We start from the raw sequence: 19646 nt of genomic DNA, 5'->3' as shown, positions 1-19646 counted from the left end.
GCCCTCCAAGAGGTCTGTATGTTAGAGTCACAACAACAGCAGAGTTCTGTCCCAGAGACTAGGAACAAAACAAATGGAATCCAGCCATCCCCAAACAGCCCATGTTCCAGCAGCAGCTAAACATGGCAGCCTGTGATTGGAGCAGCAGACTGCTCAGGGGAGAACACACAGGCATGCCTTACTTCCTTAAGTCCAGCTAGGATACAGGAAGGTCGAGCCCTACCACACCCTGCCTTTAGAACAGAATTCTGTAGAACATCCCCAAGTACGTGTGGAGTCAGCCCTCCCCTGACCACTGAGTCCGTGAAATAGACATGTCTGGTAGTTTCATCCCCTGAAGTGTTTGCTGTCAACTGTGGCAGTGCTAGTAATTGGTACAAGAACCTTTCCCAGGATTTCAGGGACTATCAGAAAGAACTCTTACTACAAGACATATAATTAGCTGAAAGTATGGCACAGTGCACACATAAACATTTAGATCTTGGGACTTCCTAAGAACACTGAGAATTCTGAGTTAATCACTCCCCAGCTATAGCCCCAGAGAGAAGTTATGTCCATTTTTTGAGGAGACACGAGGGACCTTGGGGGATGTCCTTTTTATTCTCAAGATTCTTCTACATAAAAAATCTGAGAAGCTGTTAAGGGATCCAAGGATGATCATACATGAGTGGAATCTTTTTTCTCACTACAATATCACATAATTCTTCCTTCCTACTTACTTGTGACTAAGGCTGAGCCACCTCCCCCTGGGACCACCCTGTACCCTCATATTTCTATGTCCCTATCTCTCTATCCTTCTACTCTCTATCTCTCTATCTACTCTCTCTCTATCTCTGTATATCTCCATCTCGATCTCGATCTAGATCTTTTGTTTGTTTAGTTTTAGGACTTAAGTGGCATCCACTTAATCTTTTATTTTGTTATTTCCCAAAGGGAGTTGGAGCTCTTCTGAACTCCCCATCCTCCACCTTAATAGACACAGTATTGACTACTATAAACCGCTGAAGGGCCTGCAGCCAAAGCCAGGTGTACGCAAGGATAGTGTTACTCCTTGTGGTCAGCTAGGTGGCTTGCCCTCTGCTTTACTTGGGCCGTCTCAATTTCCCATCAGTCAAATGGGGAGATGCTGGGACCCATCTCTATGAGCTTTGTATTATCCACAATTAGTTCTTTCAATTTCTAGCTTAGTAAAATGTGATCTCTTCTCCCTTGTGCTAGATGGAGATCTGAAAATCAGAGGCCGCTCCTTTCTTCTGCTTACGTATGAGGCTGCAGGTAGAATGCAGGTGTGAAAGACAGGTCAAGGGTGGAGGCTCAGAGGTGAAGAGTCTGTTTTGTTCTTACAGAGGACCGACGTTTGGTTCCCAGCACCCACATGGGAGCTCACAACTCCCTGGAACTCCAGTCACAGGGATCCAATGCCATCTGATGATCTCCCGGGTACTCCAAACACAAAGTACACATCATACTCATAAAACAGATACATAGTATAAAATAATTTTTAAAAACATGGAGGTCAGAATAGGATGGAGTGAGAGAAGACCTTTCCCCTTGATTACCCTAGGGAGTCTTTCATTTGATGATCATTGCAGCCTGTATATACCTCCATTACCTGCCCTTGCACACCCAGGATACTGTCTCCCTACACTGGCCCCTCTAATAACCCATGCTGTTTGCTTCCCATTTCAACTTTAATCTGTTCTCTGGAAGGAGTCTTCCCTTTGAATTAGCATTCAAATTAGACAGTGCCAGTGGTCACCATGCCTGGACATACAGGTAGACAACCTCTGTTAGCATCCAGAACCTGCCTGTGGCAGATATGTGGGCGGGTCCACAGACCTGTCACCAGGGCAACGGCCACCATATTCCCAGAATCCATTGGGTTCAGCTCCCACCTTTACCTGGACTGCTACGTCACGACATATATATATATATATATACATATATATATATATGTATATATATATATATATGGGTACTTTCATATATATATATATATATATATATATATATATATATATATGTACTTTCCTCCATCTTTCTCTCTCTCTTTTCTTCTCTCTCTCCCCCCTCTCTTCCTGCGCTGCTACCCCCCTACCCCCCTTCCAATTAAACCTCTTACACGTGAAACTGCCTGGGCCTGGTGTCTGCAGACACTTCCTGCAACGACTCAAAAACCAACAACCTCTTCCTTGGTGATAGGGTCTCTGATGTCCACTACTTTCTTGAAACTCAAAGCAAGAACACTTATAAAAAATCAATGAGTCCTACCAAATGTCCCATCCCAAAGTCTCCACCAGGAACCCATATGCCTCCCGTTTATTTGCTATCTGAGCCAAACCTCCTGACTTCATGGTGAAGTTCTTGGGCCTGTAACAGAAGGCCAGTGTGGTAGTGGGGTGGGCCCCAACTAAGGAGGGAACAATAGCTTGCTGTTCACAGGTGGCTTGATGGCCGAACGTTATAGTACAGTTCTATAAAAGTGACAGGAAGCATGGAGTTTGACTACAAATCGAACTGTTGGTCTAGTGTCTGTATGCAAGGGGAAAGGAGCATTTCAGGGACGGTGCCAGGGGAGAGGCTGTTCGCATCTCTGAGGGCTGGCTCTAGGATGGAACTGCAAGTCCTAGCTGGGGATGTGGGCTGGTCTGTGTTCTGTGCAGCTCTTTTCTCCCATGACAAACCCAGGGAGGTGACAGTCTTACCACAGGGTCATCAAGAGACAGACACACCATCACCCTGTCCACAGTCTTCAAAGTATGAGATATGACAGTGAATAGCGCTGCCCTCGCTGCGAGTCAGAGCATGCAGATGGTCCAGTGGAACGCCACACAGAGTTCCTTTGCCTTAGAGGCATTGGGAGTCCCCACATCTGCAAGTCCCAGATTTGAGTCTCTGTTCAGAGGAAGACAGAATCGAGGCCAGGCACTCAGAAAAGGATGGCTTTGGGGTGGTGGCAGTGCCCTTTCTCTAACACATTTATTGGATTATCTGCTCCTCAGAGCCTATGTCAAGCACCTGTTTTGTCTTTGGGAGAACTGAGCTGGAGGTCTCTAAAGGCCATCTCTGAAACCGGGCCTTCACGTCCCATGGAAGGTCAGCAGAGGAGACAAGGAAGCACCAGTAGAGTGTTTTCTTTTTAATGGTCGAAATGCCCAGAGCCCACTGGTTTCCACCAAGTTCTGGCAGAGCATAGCCTTTCTGAGACTATCGGCAACCATTTAATTAGCCTCGTGAAACTGGAGCTTTACAGACAGACCTCAAGGAGCTCACATGGCTGCTGCGCTTTCTGCACTGACTGCTCCTTGCTTGGGAGTTGGTAATAACACCAGACCACACCACTGGCCCCTTTAAAGATCAACCAGAAGTTCTCAGAAGCTCAGGGTGAGCCTGCCTGTCTGGCATCATCACACCGCTCGTTCTAATTGGTAGATTTTTTTTTGTCTGCATTCATCCCTACAACTTTAAAAGTAAACTTTTCTCTTTGTACTTAACTGACTTGAGGCAAGAAGAGCTAGGAGCATGCGTGGCTGCTGTTGTCTGGTCCAGAGGCGGGTCATCCTGTCCTGCCTCTCTTTTATGTGACATTCTCTTTGTGAACAGGTGTGAGGGCCCAGCTTTGAAACTCGAGCCTCCAGCCTGGCCTGGAGCAGGGGAACCAGGGGCCTGGGGCAGCTGCTGTGCCTCCCCTTCAATCCCTGCTTTCCCTCAACCTCCTTCTCCCCTTCTTTTGCTTCCTCTCATCCTCCCACCCTCCCCCTTTGTCTTCTGTGCCTCCTTGTCTTTGTCCTTCTCTACTCTCCTTCTTGATCCTCCTCCCTCCCCCTCCCCTTTCTCTGCTCTCTCACCTCCCCCTGCTCCTCCCCCTGACCCCCCTTCCCCTGTTCCTGCCACTGGAGCATCAGCCTGGCAGAGGCTGGGAGCATGAGCAGGCCAGGCTCACTGCACCGCGCGAGAGCAACTCTGTGGACCTGTCTGGCCCAGGGTCAGGAGGTCATAGAGGTGGGCGGGGCCCGGGCAGCAGATTGGGAGCCCCCTGCCCCAGCAGCGTCATTTAGACAAACAAGCAGATGGCAGGTGTCAATGGGGACAAAGAGCCATCTGCGCAGCGAGGCTGCCCCACTGTCTCTCACAGGGACTTCATTAAGCCCGACGTCAGATAGCTGTGCTTCAGTCAGAACCAGCAGGGCCCTCGTTGGCTAGAAGAGAAGCTGTAGCTCTGAGCTCTACCCAGCGCTATGCCTGCCAGGCCAGACACAGGCCACAGGGCGGGGCCTGTGTGTTCACAGTAGGGCTCCTGTCTGCTTTCAAAGGGCCAGCCTTGCAGATTGTGGTAACCTAATGGCTGCCAGAGGCAGGTCTGGTGATGGAATTTAGCATCTCAATGGCTCCCCCTCTTGCATCTAAGGCTGCTTTCTGGGTACAGGTCCTTGGTACCTATGCTCCCAGGTAGCAGCAGGACAAAGCCCTAACTCTGTAAAGCTGATACTGGGTTAAGGCTCAGTATAGTGTACACCTCCCCAGGAGAATGGGAGCAGAGGCCTGGTCTAAGCAGCTCTTGCAGGGGGATCAAGAATGATGTAGCCATCCTGAATCTTCCTAGCTGGTATCAGTCACATGGGAGATGGTCGGGATTTGGGCATTGGTAAGAAAAGGTTCCAATCCAGGTGTCACCTTGGCCAATGTCTCTTCATTCAGGATGGAAAGGTAAGTACCTATGCTGGTTGGTCCTTATAAACTCGACAAAAACTTGGACCTAACAGGGAAGAGAGAATGTTTTTAAATTTTGTTTTTTACTTTTAAAAAATTTTTTACACTCCATATTTTATACCCCTCCCCCATCTACCTTCTGACTGTTCCACATCCCATACCTCGTCCCCACCCCTCACCCACCTAACCTCTAAATTCCTTGCCCCCCCCCCCCCGCCCCGAGTCTCTTGAGGGTTAGGAAGAGAGAATCTTAACTGAGAAAATGGCCCCACAGATTGGCCTGTAGTTAAGTCTCTGAAGTTATTGACTTGACTCATGATTGCTGTGGGAGGGCCCAGCTCACTGTGGGCAGTACCAGTCCTGAGCAAGTGGTCCGGTATGGTATAAGAAAGCAGACGGAGCAAGCTTCCTGTACAATTACAATCAGAGATCTGGGCAAGAGCAGCCAGTCAGCAGGACCGGAATGCGGTTAAGTTCAACAGCACCTCTCCCACTAGACGCCCACACATTTCAGTGCGTGAGATTAGAGCCTCTGCCAACCTTTCTCTCTCTGTGAGGAAGATAGCAAGATAGCCTCACATAGGTCGCACCTGAGGAGGCAGAGCAGACCCAAGGATATCAATACAACCTGTGCCATCGAGGAAGGCATCACAGGCCATTCCTTCTGAAGTATTCTGGGAAGAGTGTAGGCTGATCAGGGTGAGACCCGTCTTCCTGGCGAGGGTCTGGGTAAATTCTGGGAAACTGTGGACAGAACACAGAACTGTGTGGAGCCCCTGGGGTGGGTGGGTTGGGGGTGACCCCTGGGTTCTGGTGCTAGAGTCTAGAGGGACTCATGAAGAAGAGAAAAGGGAGGTAGCAGGAGAGACAGAGGGTGCCATTGTGCGGAGCTGTAAGCCATGGGGAAGGCTGCATTTCATTTTAAATGTACAGATCAGTGAACAGGTCTTTTAGATAAACTTCAGGAGAATATAGCTTGGTAAAAGGCTGTTAGGACCACAACATTAGGCACTACACTAATCCAATCAGGATACCATCGCCCAGCAGATCTATCCATTGCCTATCCTCCAGTCTTCTCAAACCACACCCTCCAAAGTGAGCACTGTACATTTCATGTAAATGAGGTCCCAAGACCTGGTCATTTATGTTTGCTTCCTTCCAGTCAGCTATGTGTGGAAGACTAATGTCATATCGCATGCTAGCACATCACTGGCTTTTCCTGATAAACAGTGTTTCATTTGTTCACTTGGATAATGGAGCAATTGGAGCCCTTTGATTATAACAGTGATACTGTCTGCATTTATGTGGATATGCTTTTCCACTCTGTTTTTTTTTTTTTATTTATAATTCTGAGACAAGGTCTCATTTTATATCGTAAGCTAGCCTCAAACTCATAGAGAATCATCCTGCTTCAGTCTCACACGTGCTGAGGTGACAGACAAGAGCTGCCAGGTCCGGTTGTGTTTTCATTTGTCCTTCATAGATACCTGGGAATTCAATTTCTGGCTCATGTGATAACTTCACGTTTGTCCTTTGAGAAGTTGTCAGACTATGCCAGGTTTTAAGCAGGACTGTCTTAGGGTTTTACTGCTGTGAACAGACACCATGACCAAGGCAACTCTTATAAGGACATCATGTAATTGGGGCTGGCTTACAGGTTCAGAGGTTCAGTTCAGTATCATCAAGATGGGAACATGGTGGCATCCAGGCAGGCATAGGGCAGGAAGAGTTGAGAGCTCTACACCTTCATATGAAGGCTGCTAGGAGAAGACTGGCTTCCAGGCAGCTAGGATGAACAAGGGTATTAAAGCTCATGCCCACAGAGACATACTTCCTCCAACAAGGTCACACCTACTCCAACAAGGCTACACCTCCAAATAGTTCCACTCCCTTGGCCAAGCATATACAAACCACCTCAAGGACTATAGGGATGTACTGTAATTCTTAGTATAGATAATAGCTTTTTGTTTCACATACCCAGCACTCAGTTTTGAAGGTTGGATGGGGTATAGCAAGGAATGGCTTGTTCCTTCTTGCTTGAAATGTTCCTTTAACCAGGGAGACATGTGAAGCTAAGTGGAGTGGAGCATGTCTGGAGTTTTAAGTCATCTACTGGTGCTATGTGAAGTCCTCATGGCTGTAGCTTCTTCTGATAAGGTGGCCATGGGCTGGGGTCTGAAATGGTAGCTCTGGGATACAAGCAATAATATTTCTGTCTGGAAACTCCTTCTGAAAGCTGGGGTGACAGTTTTCTGTCCAGCACATACCTGGCAGATATGAACCATAAACAGAGCAATAAATATATCGTAAATATGTTAATACACAGATAAGCAAGCCTTGCCTGGATGCATAGGAGTAGAGTATGGGAGGGCCAGAAGGAAGCTCACTTAAAGGGCTATGTGAAGCCTGGGCAGTTGGAGGGCTGAGTGAAGCAGGAGACCTATCTTGTGTTCCACAATGGAAGGAAAGAAGGACCTCTGGCTTCTTTCTGGGTTTACCACCATAAGTGAACAGAGATGAGGATATGTTGAGTGGTAAAGAAACCAGAAGAGCTGCTAAACCTATAGTGAGCAGAGCAAGGGAGATGATAGAGTCTGTCTGGAAATTAGTAAGATTTAAAAGATGGCGGGGGAAGGGGGAGGAGGGAAGGAGAGAGAGAGTAGAGGAGTCAGTAAAACTCAAAACTGATCATTTGAAAAGATTAACTAACCTTGTGTTATCTCTTGTCAAACTGAGCACAGAGGGATGGAGACGGGCTGCAGGTGCTTCGTGCGCACGCGGACACAGGGTCTGAATGTACCAAAGAGATGTTAATATGAGAGAAAGGAGATTCTGGAATTCAAAAGAAAAACTTATACTGTGGCTAAAGACACTAGTTAATTTCTCATTTCCATAAATTCAACAATTTGGTTGAAAAGGACAAATATCACAAAAGCTATTAGAACCACTAATACAAGAACTAAGATGAAGAGCCCAGTATATATTAAAGGAATTAAACTTTATTCTTATTTCAGTTGTGTGTGTGTGTGTGTGTGTGTGTGTATGTGTGTGGTATATGCATGTGTGTCTATGCATGTGTGTGTATGTAGTGTATGTGTGTGGTGTATGCATGTGTGTGTGGTGCATACATATGTGTGTATGTGTGTGTGCATGTGTGTGTGTGTGCGCGAGAATATCATTTTATGTCCTCCTCTTTCGCTCCCTTGAGATAGGATCTCTCCCTGAGCTTGGAGCTTGTCAGGTTTTAGCTAAGCCTGTGGATCACTAAGCTCCAGTTCTGTCTCCCCTACACCATAGCTGGATTTATGTAGCTGTTGGGATCTGAACTCAGGACTTCATACTTGTGCTACAAGCTATTATCCACTCCAAGAAAATCAATCTCTCTTTCTCTCTCTTGCACACACACACACACACACACACACACACACACACACACACACCTTGATCTATAGGCAGCAGGGAAAGACTGCCACCCTGGCCAGATTTGAGCATCTGGGACCTCCAAGCTTGCCCCCAGTGACACACTTCCTCCAATAAGGTCACACCTCCTAATAGTGCCATTATGAGCCTATGGGGGGGGCATCCATTTTCATTTAGACCATTTCAAAGGCACTGCTGAAAAGAGGGGAAAAACCTGGCTCTATCCAGCAGACATGACTGTGTATGCAGAAAATCTGATGGGCTCTTCAGAGAGCCTGCTTTCCAGGCTTTCAGGATAAAAAAGTCAGTGTCTAAAAGTTAGTCATATTTTTATATATTTCCAATGCGTGACCAAAAATTTAAATCTAAAACACAATACCATTTTCAAAAGCATAAAGCACACACTTCATAAGGACCAATCTGATAAAACATGTGAAAGACTGAAAATTATAAAACATTTCCGAGAGAAATTGAAAGATATGCTAAATTAATGGATACCTAGATCAATGTTCATATGGCCAAAATTGTTCCCCAACTGACTCAGATGTTCAGTCTACATCTGCCAAGATCCTAGGTGTGTATGTGGCATGTTAGAAGGCAGAGAGAGAGAGAGAGAGAGAGAGAGAGAGAGAGAGAGAGAGAGAGAGAGAGAGAGGGAGAGAGAGAGAGAGAGAGGAGAGGGAGTGGGAGAGAGAGAGGGAAAGAGAAGGGAAGGAAAGAGAAAGGGAAAGGAAAGAGATTGGAAAACTTATGACAGAATTTATGTGGAAATGAGAAGACCTGGATCACTCAAACTAACTTTCAAAAAAGGCATAAAGCTGGAGGGCTCACATAGCCAAGATAAAAACCCACCATGACGTTCTAAAATGAAGACCTGGTAGTCTGACATCTGGATAGACATATAAGTCAGTAGAACCAAATCCATAAATAAAAAGCTAAGATACAGACCACAGCCAAGACAAGCATTTGTGAGTGTGTGGAGGATCTGGAATTCTGCCTGTGGATGGGGTGAGAAATGGCACAATCACCTTGGAAAATATTGTTTCAGAGCCTTAAACAAATAAAACACACAGCAGCCACAGGATTCAGAAGTTCCACTCCGAGGTATTTACCCAAGAGAAAGTGATACGGTCAGCAAAAACATGTGCACAGTGACATTTGTGTCACCTTATTTGAAAACGCTCAAAACTGGTCAGATGTTTGTGAACATGTGGATGAACAAATAGGGGCATTGCCATACTTGGCTCTGTACAAGAAGGAACCAGCTTTTGATGTATCTAACACCAATGAGCCATATTCATTCCACTTTCTGAAAGCACCTAGTTAAAAATAATGTAAACAGCATCACCCACTTATGCAAACATCTTGGAACTTCAAACTAATTTACCATCAAAAAAGCACATGGATTCGCAAGTGCATACAGACTAATAATCTCATTGAAATTCATATTTCAAATATATATATATTGTTTGTTGCATACCAATTAATGAAAGGCAGCCCAATAAAGCTACTTTAAAAAATAAATACACAGTTTTACCAGAGTTTCAACAACCTTCTAGAAGTCACCTGGCAAGCCCAGGAGGCTTAGTCACAGGATCCATTCCTCTGCCCCACGCTGTTCTACCACAGCCAGGCCGGCTGAATTTCTAGATACACAAAACCTCAGGAATTAATTGAGCTCTAGAATATATTCCAGGTTCCTTATATCTCATCTCTGGCTTATAGTTGCAATGGTCCATCTTCAGAGGGAGATTTCAACAGGGTTGCATGCTCATAGGAGAGAACATGACCATAGAAGCCACTGTATTGACTGTATTGGCATATTAGATCCCTAGGGTTGGAAGCTTGATTTGCTGCTTCTCTTGTATTCCCTAGTGTCTTGGTGCATGGCTGTCTTGTTCTGCTGCACTCCATATGTTTCTGTCCAAGTCTGCTGCTTCTTGTTAGGACTCCACTCCATTCTCCTCAGAGTGCTACCACTTCCCGGATGACCCTATTATGTAATCACATCTGCTACAGCTGTTTCCAAATAGGTCCATGTTGATGTTTTAGAAAGGAAACAGTTTTAAGGGAGACTCATACTATCTGGCCAATACTTACGATCATTGATTGGCACAGGAAGGTCTGACTTTCTTAGAATCTCCATGTTGCATTACCTGACTCACATGTCTGAGGGCAGTGGCATCAGGATGTCCCCACATTGAGAAGTGTCCCCAGCAGCCCATGCATGTGATATTGGACATTTGCAGCTGTGTAGGCAGAGGGTAAAGGAGGGCTTAGCTGGGACAATGTCAACTTGAGGTGGTCTAGAAAACACAGGTCATCAAGGAGCATAGTCCTCTGCCTTCAGGGTGATTGCAATAGCTAACTAGACCACCATGTCTGATCTGAGGAGATGGAGCTTTGGGAGGTACATGCTAGACCACACTCGATTCTCATTGCTTCAGATGGAGTCTGGAGCTGCAGAGAACCCCTCTCAGGCTGGAGGCTAACCTGTTCTGCCATGGTTAAGTGGGACCAGCTGCAGAGATTTGTACTTTAGGGGAAAAAAATGTGTCCTTGCTAGCAAAGAGTTTCCTACCATGCAAAAAAATAGATTGACTCTGAGGTCACTGGTGTTCATGACCATCTATAATGTTCTTTACAGAAATTACACCTAAAAGACACCTCCCCCAATCTCCTTGCTGGCAGAGATGCCTTGTGGAATCCAGGTGGAATGGATTGCTTTTCTAGAGTACAGTTTTGGAACCGCTTGAGGACAGTCAAGCCTCACAGGTTTAGGCTTCAGAGTGGCATTAATAGAGGTGTGCCCCTGCACTGCCTCTCATATGGCAGTAGACATTGAAGGTAGGGCACAGCAGAGTACAGATAAGAGCTTCCTGCCAAAGGGTTTGCCTCTTAGCATAGACTGTGTGGTTACACAGTCTTACCCTAGCTGAATTAGACTCAGCATTGATGGTAGAGATAGCTATTCAGAATAGCAAAGCCTTGCATACCCCAGACTGCCACAGGGCTGAGGATGTGGGTTCCAGATGTGGGTTTAAGGACAAACAAGTTGTTAGCCAAGTGGAGGGCCTCACGTGCATTGACGAAGACCTTTCAAGCTAAAGTCCAAGGAGCTAAATATCTCACTGAGGTACACGGCATGAGAAGGGTAACTGCAGCAATCACCTGCCTCTCTGAGGAGGAAAGTCCTGTCAGTCCACTGTGCAGGGCGAGACACTAGAGTCTAAAGTCACAACATCATACGTCCCCTGAGACCTTGACCATGTTGTGTGCGGAAGCAGACCTAGGACTGAGAAGAGCAAGGACCTGCTGGACCAGAGGGTGGAGGAGCTTAGGTGGGGGGCAAGGTATGGGGCTAGAGAGCTTTGTGTTGGCCAGAAAGCAAAACGGAGAAGCAAGCTGTGGGGTTTGATGCGGGAATGGGATGGAGAGAGTCAGAGGGTGATGCAGGGAAGGGTGAAGGGAGGATGAAAGCTGGAATAGATGGAGAGACAGGGATGATGGAAAGACACAGAGAGGAAGAAGCATTAGGATGGATAGAATGATGGGGATGAAGGAAGGACAGAGGGATAGGAATGGAAGGAGAGATGGGGTTGGTTGTAAAATCCTAAGGAAAAGGTCAGATGCCTACAGCTTCACTGCGGACTTACTTGCAAGAGCCGAGTCAGACTTTGGTCTATCATGAGGACGTAACTTCTGTGCTGTGGTTCACAGGTCCTCCCATTCCTGTTAGTTGATCTCCTTAGCACTGACATAAAGGATGGTCACTTGGGTGCTTTTCACAAACCTGGACCATAAGGCACTCATGGCATGAGGACCATGGGGCGACCCTTAACCATGGTCTTCTTTGGAGGGTTTGAGATGTACCCGCTCATGGCTGTACTCTGCCAGACCAGAGTTTCTGGTGTTTCTCCTCATACTGACTCTGGCTGGAGCCCTCCAGTGTGCCTTTCCAAGGTACCATGAAGGAATGTCTTGGATGTCCCAGCTTAGTCTTGATCTTCTAGAGTCAGTGTGAACCTGGCTCAGCATAGTTGCTTCAACACACCCCATGAGAAGCATACATGGAAGGAGTTGCAGAGACAAAGTATGGAGCAGAGACTGAAGGAAGGACAATCCAGAGACTGCTCCAACTGGGAATACTTCCCATATTCAATCACCAAACCCAGACACAATTGTGGATGCCAGCAAGTGCTGGCTGACAGGAGCCTGTTACAGCTGTTTCCTGAGAGGCTCTGCCAGTGCCCGACTAATACAGAAGTAGATGCTCACAGCCATCCACTGGACTAGGCACAGGGTCCCCAATGAAGGAGCTAGAGAAAGGACCCAAGGAGCTGAAGGGGTTTACAGTCCCTGAGGGAGAACAACAATATGAACTAAGTAGTACCCACAGATCTCCCAGGGACCAAACCACCAACCAAAGAGTACACATGGTGGGACTCATGGTCCCAGCTGCATATGTAGCAGAGGATGGCCTAGTCAGTCACCAATGGGAGGAGAGGCCCTTGGTCCTGTGAAGAAGGTTCTATGCCCCAGTGTAGGGGAATACCAGGGCCAGGAAGTGGGAGAGGGAGGGCTGGTGAGCAGGGGGAGGGGGAGGGAATAGGGTTTGTTTTTATTTTCCGGAGGGGAAACCAGGAAAGGGGATATCATTTGAAATGTAAATAAGAAAATATCTAAAATACCCATGGAAGGAGTTGCAGAGACAAACTATGGAGCAGAGACTAAAGGAAGGACAATTCAGAGACTGTTCCACCTGGGAATCCTTCCCATATTCAGTCATCAAATCCAGACATTATTGTGGATGCCAGCAAGTGCTGGCTGACAGGAGCCTGATATAGCTGTCTCCTGAGAGGCTCTGACAGTACCTGACTAATACAGAAGTAGAGGCTCACAGCCTTCCATTGGACTGAGCACAGGGTTCCCAATGAAGGAGCTAGAGAAAGGACCCAAGGAGCTGAAGAGTTTACAGCACCTTAGGAGGAATGACAATATGAACTAACTAGTACCCTCAGAGCTCCCAGGGACTAAACCATCAACCAAAAAGTACACATGGTGGGACTAATGGCTCCAGCAGCATATGTATAGCAAAGGAGGGCCTAATCGGTCATCAATGGCAGGAGAGGCCCTTGGTCCTGTGATGGTTCTATGCCCCAGTGTAGGGAAATGCCAGGGTCAAGAAGTGGGAGAGGGTGGGTTGTTGAACAGGGGGAGGGGTGACAGAACAGAATTTTTTTTTTGTCTTTTTTTTTTTTTTTTTTTTTTTTTTTTTTTTTTGGAGAGGAAACTGGGAAAGGAGATATCATATATGACATGTAAATAAAGAAAATATCTAATAAAAAGCTGACAAAAAGGAAATATCTAATAAAAAATAAATTTAAGAAAAAAAAAGAGAGAAGCTTGGTTACTCCAACCTAACTCTCCACCAGGTCATGTGGTACGTGTGAGATAGAATGAGCTGCTGAGGGGTCAAAGGTACAGGTCTGCAGACTTCCAACACCATACTGCACCAAGGGCAAACACTGCTTTGCACAAGCACGGCCTGGCCAATAATGGATCTTCAGACTGAGACTTGATGTTGTTTCAGTATCATGTGCCTCTCTCTGGCCCAAACTGGGTAACTGGAAGAATCAGAATCTGGGGACTCTGCCACAGCTGGAGCATCTAATGTCCACATACCCATTTCTTATTGTTTGTGGCTATAGCCTAGTCATTCATTCCTGCAAACTGCAGCTTTCCTGCCACGAGTGCTCCATTCAGACAGTGCGTGTGTGATAGAAACTGTGTAGTGTGTGATTCAAACTGTGTAGCACTCCATGTTCATCACCCTGGGTGTTACTTTCCACCCCTTGGTCTGAGGTATGACAGTTAAGTGTGCCCAGCACCGGTTTAAATGAGACGGGAAAAGTCCTTGCTTCCTGACCTACATAGCTCTGCGGTTCCTTAGGGGCACTCACCCTGTGAGAGGCACAGGGCTTCAAGGGTTAACAGTCCATGACATGGGAAAACACAGATGACCCGAAAGTTAGTCTGGGGGCAGGGCTGAGCCAACATTAGCAGCTGCTGAAGTGGGACGTTTTTCCCATTAGAAGTGATAATGGTCTTAGGTACAGTTACTGCTTTGAGCCAATCCAGCCACCCCAGCCATCCCTACATGGAGCTGCTGCCTCTCTCCATCAGAGAAGCTTTGCTGAGCAACTGAAGGATGAGTTTTGCCGTTGATGGTCAGTGGATGCTTGGGTGAGGGGTAGAGGTGGGGGATTTGTGAATACCAATGAGTTCCATGTCCAGCATAGTGCCCTACCTCTCCTATACACACACTTAAGTTTGTCCCTTACTGCAGATCTAGGGTGAGCTTGAGACACAGCATGAGGGTAAAAGGAGAGCCCTGAGCAATTCTGGTAGCTATTCTGACTCAAGGACCTGTAGGGAGCTAGCGGCTAGCAGTTCCCTGTTGCCTGCCTTCCACTGGCTATCAGAATTAAGGATCCCCTGGAAGTTGCCAGTCAGCCTCCCCCCTCCCCCCAGTTCTCATCAATAGCATCCTTAGATACTAGGGTGTGGCCATAGAGTATCTGGCTGAGGACAGTGGCTTGATAGGTGGGGTTCTGCACTCTGTAGCTCCTTGAGTTTACAAAGCAATGTTTCCTGTTGGCTGTGGGTGGGAGAATGGCAGAACCCTCAATAGGTGGTCTGTTCCACATGATGTTATAATATTCTCGAGGAAACAGGGCCATCCACGGCATCTCGGGGGATGCTCCCAGCCTGGGTACCTCTCACCTCTGCCTTGAGCATCTGTGACGTCAAAGGCATTTCCCTCTCCAGCTTTCCTGCCTACTCATGTGCCCATGCGTCACCTGCTCCCAGGCTTTGTGGGGAACTCACCTTCACATTCCTTTCCAGAGGTAGGTTTTTTTTTTTTACTTTCCCCATAGCCAGGATCCAGGTAGGGATCATGTGAAGGAGGAATGGCATGTCTGCAGATGGCTCCTCAGGGATGATGATGGAGCTCTCTTTGGCAGCACCTAGCCTGGGGTGTGTACACATTGATATTCTGGGGGATGATGGTGGAGTGTTCCCTGGCAGTGCCTGGCATGGCATGTCTGCACACTGGTGCTCAGGGTAGGTGGCAGTAGCACTTTCCCCTTAGGGGCTCTTAATCCCACTCCTCAGTGGGCCAGGATAATCCAACTCCTCAGTGGGCCAGGCCCATTCTTCCAGCATTTAGCTTGAGGCAGAGGTGGACTTAGACAGTGGCAGGCGATAGAGATGGAAAAGTTGTGCTTGCTGTCAAAACTCAGACATGGGCTGCCTTTATCCAATTGATAGGTGATTCTCCTGGCTGTTCTCTCTCTAGTTAAGATAGTGTCCTATACCAGGAAAGGAGGAACAGAAAAGAGAGTATATGGGAGAGAAAATGTCTTTGGACAGGCAAGAAGACAGCAGGGTTCTAGGAAATGCTCAGGTGTTCCTTGGTCTATAGCTGCACCTGCTTGCAGATGCCTCATTCAGCCTATGGGCTGGCTGGCTCTGCAAGTGTGTGGGTAGACAAGCCCTTGGAAGAGCCTATTGTCCCTGTCAAAACACAGGGCTCCATAGGAACTCCCATAATATATGGGGTCTGAGGACCAAATATCACATACAGCGAGATGTGATGTAGCTTTCTCTCCAGGATGCCATGTCCACTGAGCAAGGAGAGGGACCATAAGAGGAGAGAGATGCCCCAAAGACAGTCTCAGTGTGTCAGAGTTAGTCTGAGGACTCTGGGCTTCTGGGAGGTACCATGGCTGAAGGAAGAGGGTGGAGCCATGTCTTACTTTCCAGATCTACTATGTGGCATCATTAGGACTCTGGTTTGGGAAGAAGGATGTGGCATGGGGAGAGGGGCTTGAGAGGCTTCGTGGTGCAAAACAGCATAAGCAATAGGAAGGTCCTCATGGGGTGGGGATCCTCTTGCGGTAGAGGTAGGCACTTGGACACATGTGATGGTTGATTTTGATGATGGTTGATGGTTGATCCAACTTTGTTGGATTTTAAGGGAATTAGGAGATGGTATACTAAGGGATAAGAATCACTCTGAATGTAAGTCACAATCCCCAAAGCTTGACTCAATAACACAGGGAAATGTTTTCCCTGATTCCTTAGGGCAGGTATTCTGAGGCCATCTGTAGCTGTTATAAAAGGGGACCCAGAAACATTCACACCATGCTGGTTTTGCAGGCCTGCAGAGTGTAAGAATTATGGGGTCATGGGAGCCCATATAAGGTTCCAGAAGAAGCTAATGAGGCCAAGGAAATGGGTCCCAGGACTGGAGTGCCTACAGGGAGGCCCTAAGGAAACAGTGAATGAAGCTGTGAAGGCAAATTCCAAGCTTCAGTGGAGACCCCCCAACGTTGCCAAGAATGGCTCATCTATGAGCATTCTTGCAGACCCCAAGTGGACCACAAAGGATGCTGTGTGTACTGCAGCCAGGTGATGCCACCCTGGGCCCTGGATGCCTGATATTAGCTTCAGGATGCAGAGTTTGCTCTGGTGGGGTTCTAATCTTGCTTTGGTCTCGTCTTCTCATTCTCTCATCCTCCATTTTGGAATGGGAATATTTACTCTGTGTTACTGTGCAGCACGTGTATGGGACTTGCTTTTTATTTTACAGGGGCTTACAGCTAAGGTCATGGCTTGACTTTCAAACACTGGATTTCAGAACTGAGTACCTTCCTCACTTCCTGTCAATGTACACGGGGGCTGACACCATGTTTTAGAAAGTGTTCTTCCTCTCTTTGGTTTTGAAACACTCACAGATATAGTTAATCCATTACTTATTCTCTATCTGTGGGGACAATATAAGGATCCTCAATAATCATAACGAGAAGAAAGTATTCCTGGTGCTCCAGCACATACGAACAGACTCAGACTTTTTTGGTTACAGGTGAATAAGCTCAGTCCCTGAGCATGGGCTCTTCTGTCCTTTCCTCTCCCTATACTTTCTCCCGTGCCTTTGGCCTGTATACCTGAAGTCTCCACAGTGACTAGCAATTGGGATGAAAGAGACAAGGTCCAGATGGTTGAGCACTGCAAATGGTGATGAAAGTGTGGATTCTGTGCAGAGGAGGGGATGGGTCCTGTGCATCTTCCAACTTTCCAGCAAGGCTGAGGACAATGGGACAGCTCAAACTACTGCTGTTCTACTCACTCTGTAGGCCATATTGAACATCTGTTTTCATTCCTTATTTTCAAAATCATAACTACACTCGTCATCTCAGTTGAAATACAAGAAAGAAAAATAACTCTTTAAAGTTTCTTTTCAATACATCGCCAATGTTTTGAAGTTTTACTTAGTAGTTTGGTTATAGAGTGGCTGTTGAATAAACAGAGCACAGAACAATGCTGTAACCTTGACCTCTGCGGCTCATTCTTGCCCTTTAGAGAAATGTGAGTATCCTTAAGATTTAAGCATTGCGAGGATTATTCCGTGTGCCCAGGAATGTGAGTACTCTGAGTAGTGGTCATGGCTCATACAGTTTTCGTGACCAAAATAAATGCATGGGAAGATATGGATCTTCCATGACTTGGGATCAACAGGCCTCCTCTGAAGGAATGGATATGTAGGGGACAGGCTGTTTGCTGTTCTCAAGGAGGTCCAGAGACTACAGGAAAGAGAGGAGAGCCGTACTAGTCAGCAAACCACAAGAATAGAACCATCCTTCTCTCAGGGAACTGGAGTGTTGTGATCCCTGACATGCAGCAGGGATGTAGTCCAATGTTATCTATTATTATGATCTATTCATAGTATCACACCCTTGAAAAGAGTGTATGTATTGTGAAACCCAGAAGGGAAAGGGCAGAGTTGGACTGAGCATGACTCAATTCCTGCCTTCCATTTGGACTCCTGTTATACCAGAATCCAGATGGGTCAAGACTAGAGATTCAGACAGCAGAGGGGCCAGGGGCCACTGTCCCATTGAAGTGCCCCATCACTCCTATAACTCACCCTCTATAGACTTGCTTTTCTTGTCCCAGGCTTGCCTGTCAGTCTTCCCTGTATGGGATATTTATCCTCCAAGAGGCCAGCATGCCCACTCATACGTTGGAGGTATGAAAGATTTGTAGTTAAAAGATGACTGGGACTTTCGTGAAACATGCAGAGTTCCTGTGGTGACTATGGAAAAGGTCTGACACCAGATCTCTGTTGTTTCTGAGCATACTTTACTATTCAGGCCCTAGGTGAATGCTCAGCTCTTTCCTTCCAGCCACCCCTATTATGGCATCCTGAGAGGAAACGAAGCTAGGTCTGATTGCTACATGGGGCTCATGTCTACAAGCTCCACAGTGGCTCATAGGTCTGCTGAGTTGGGTTCTGCAGAAGAGCTGAACTTTCTCTGGGTCCAAAGAATAGTCCTTGGGTCTTTCTCAGGCTGACCAATATCAAGAGAGGCAACATGCAAACTCAGCACTGGGCAGAGCACCATATACTACATGCCTACTCCCACCCTCAGTGGATTCATACATAGAGATCTGGAAAGGGACATGGCCTCTCAGCATGTGGACCAGGGAAACAAATTGAGAGAAACCACAAGGATCACCCTTCAAGAGGTTCATCACGTCCCTCTTGACACCTCATCTTCTTTCAGTGGCTGAGAACTCCCTAGTGGCTCCTAGGCTCAGTGTCTGCCATGCACCAAATATTGGAGACAGTCCCAGGTTCTCAGCTCGCCAGTTCTGGGATAGGAGCCTGCAGGCTAGGGATGGAACACTTAAGTACCCAACCACTCCCAGCTGGCTCGGGCAAGCTGGCGCGTTAGTGGAACATTTCTTATATAGAGAAGCACCTTGACTTAATTAGGCAAAGAGGAATTAGCCAATGGGGTAAACTCTGAGATTCTGTTGCCTTTGAGGGCACTGGTCTAGCTGAGGCTGACGTAGGCTGCATTGGGAGCTTAGATGAGATACTGTCTGTTTACAAACACAAAGCTTGGCCAACTCCCTAAATTCTAAGATGTTCCAGATGCCCGGAAGACTCATTGTCGCTGGTCAGATGCTCAGCAAACCCAGGCCAGCCATCCTTCTCAGACTTTGGAACTTCCCTCCTCAACAATTTTCCTCAAGTAGAGATTAGGGGCAGGACACTTTTGGGAAGCCCTGGGAACTCCCCAGTGGAGTTCTGCTCTTGGATTCCAAGAAAGTTCAACATGGAACCACCAATTCCTGAATATCACCAAGTGGACACATCACCTTCATGATTCAGCAGTGCTTTCTGGCTTCATGCTTGCTCTCTAGCTTGGTGACCACATAGTTCTGCATCTGGTGGGTTGTCCTCTCCAAGTCAACCTGCACCCATTTAAGGATTCAAAAGTCACAAACCTCCATGGGAAATCTGGGAAGCTGAACCTCTGGAGACACTTATGGAGTCTCTGACATCTGAGCTCCTGTAAGAATGTGGGCATGCAGAAGCTTGGAATACAGGAAGAACAACCCACAAACCACAAGGAACTCAAGAAGAAGGAAGACCAAAA

Source organism: Mastomys coucha, unplaced genomic scaffold (assembly GCF_008632895.1).
Source record: "Mastomys coucha isolate ucsf_1 unplaced genomic scaffold, UCSF_Mcou_1 pScaffold5, whole genome shotgun sequence".
NCBI classification, from domain to species: domain Eukaryota; kingdom Metazoa; phylum Chordata; class Mammalia; order Rodentia; family Muridae; genus Mastomys; species Mastomys coucha.
Note: the sequence above shows the minus strand (reverse complement) of the source record.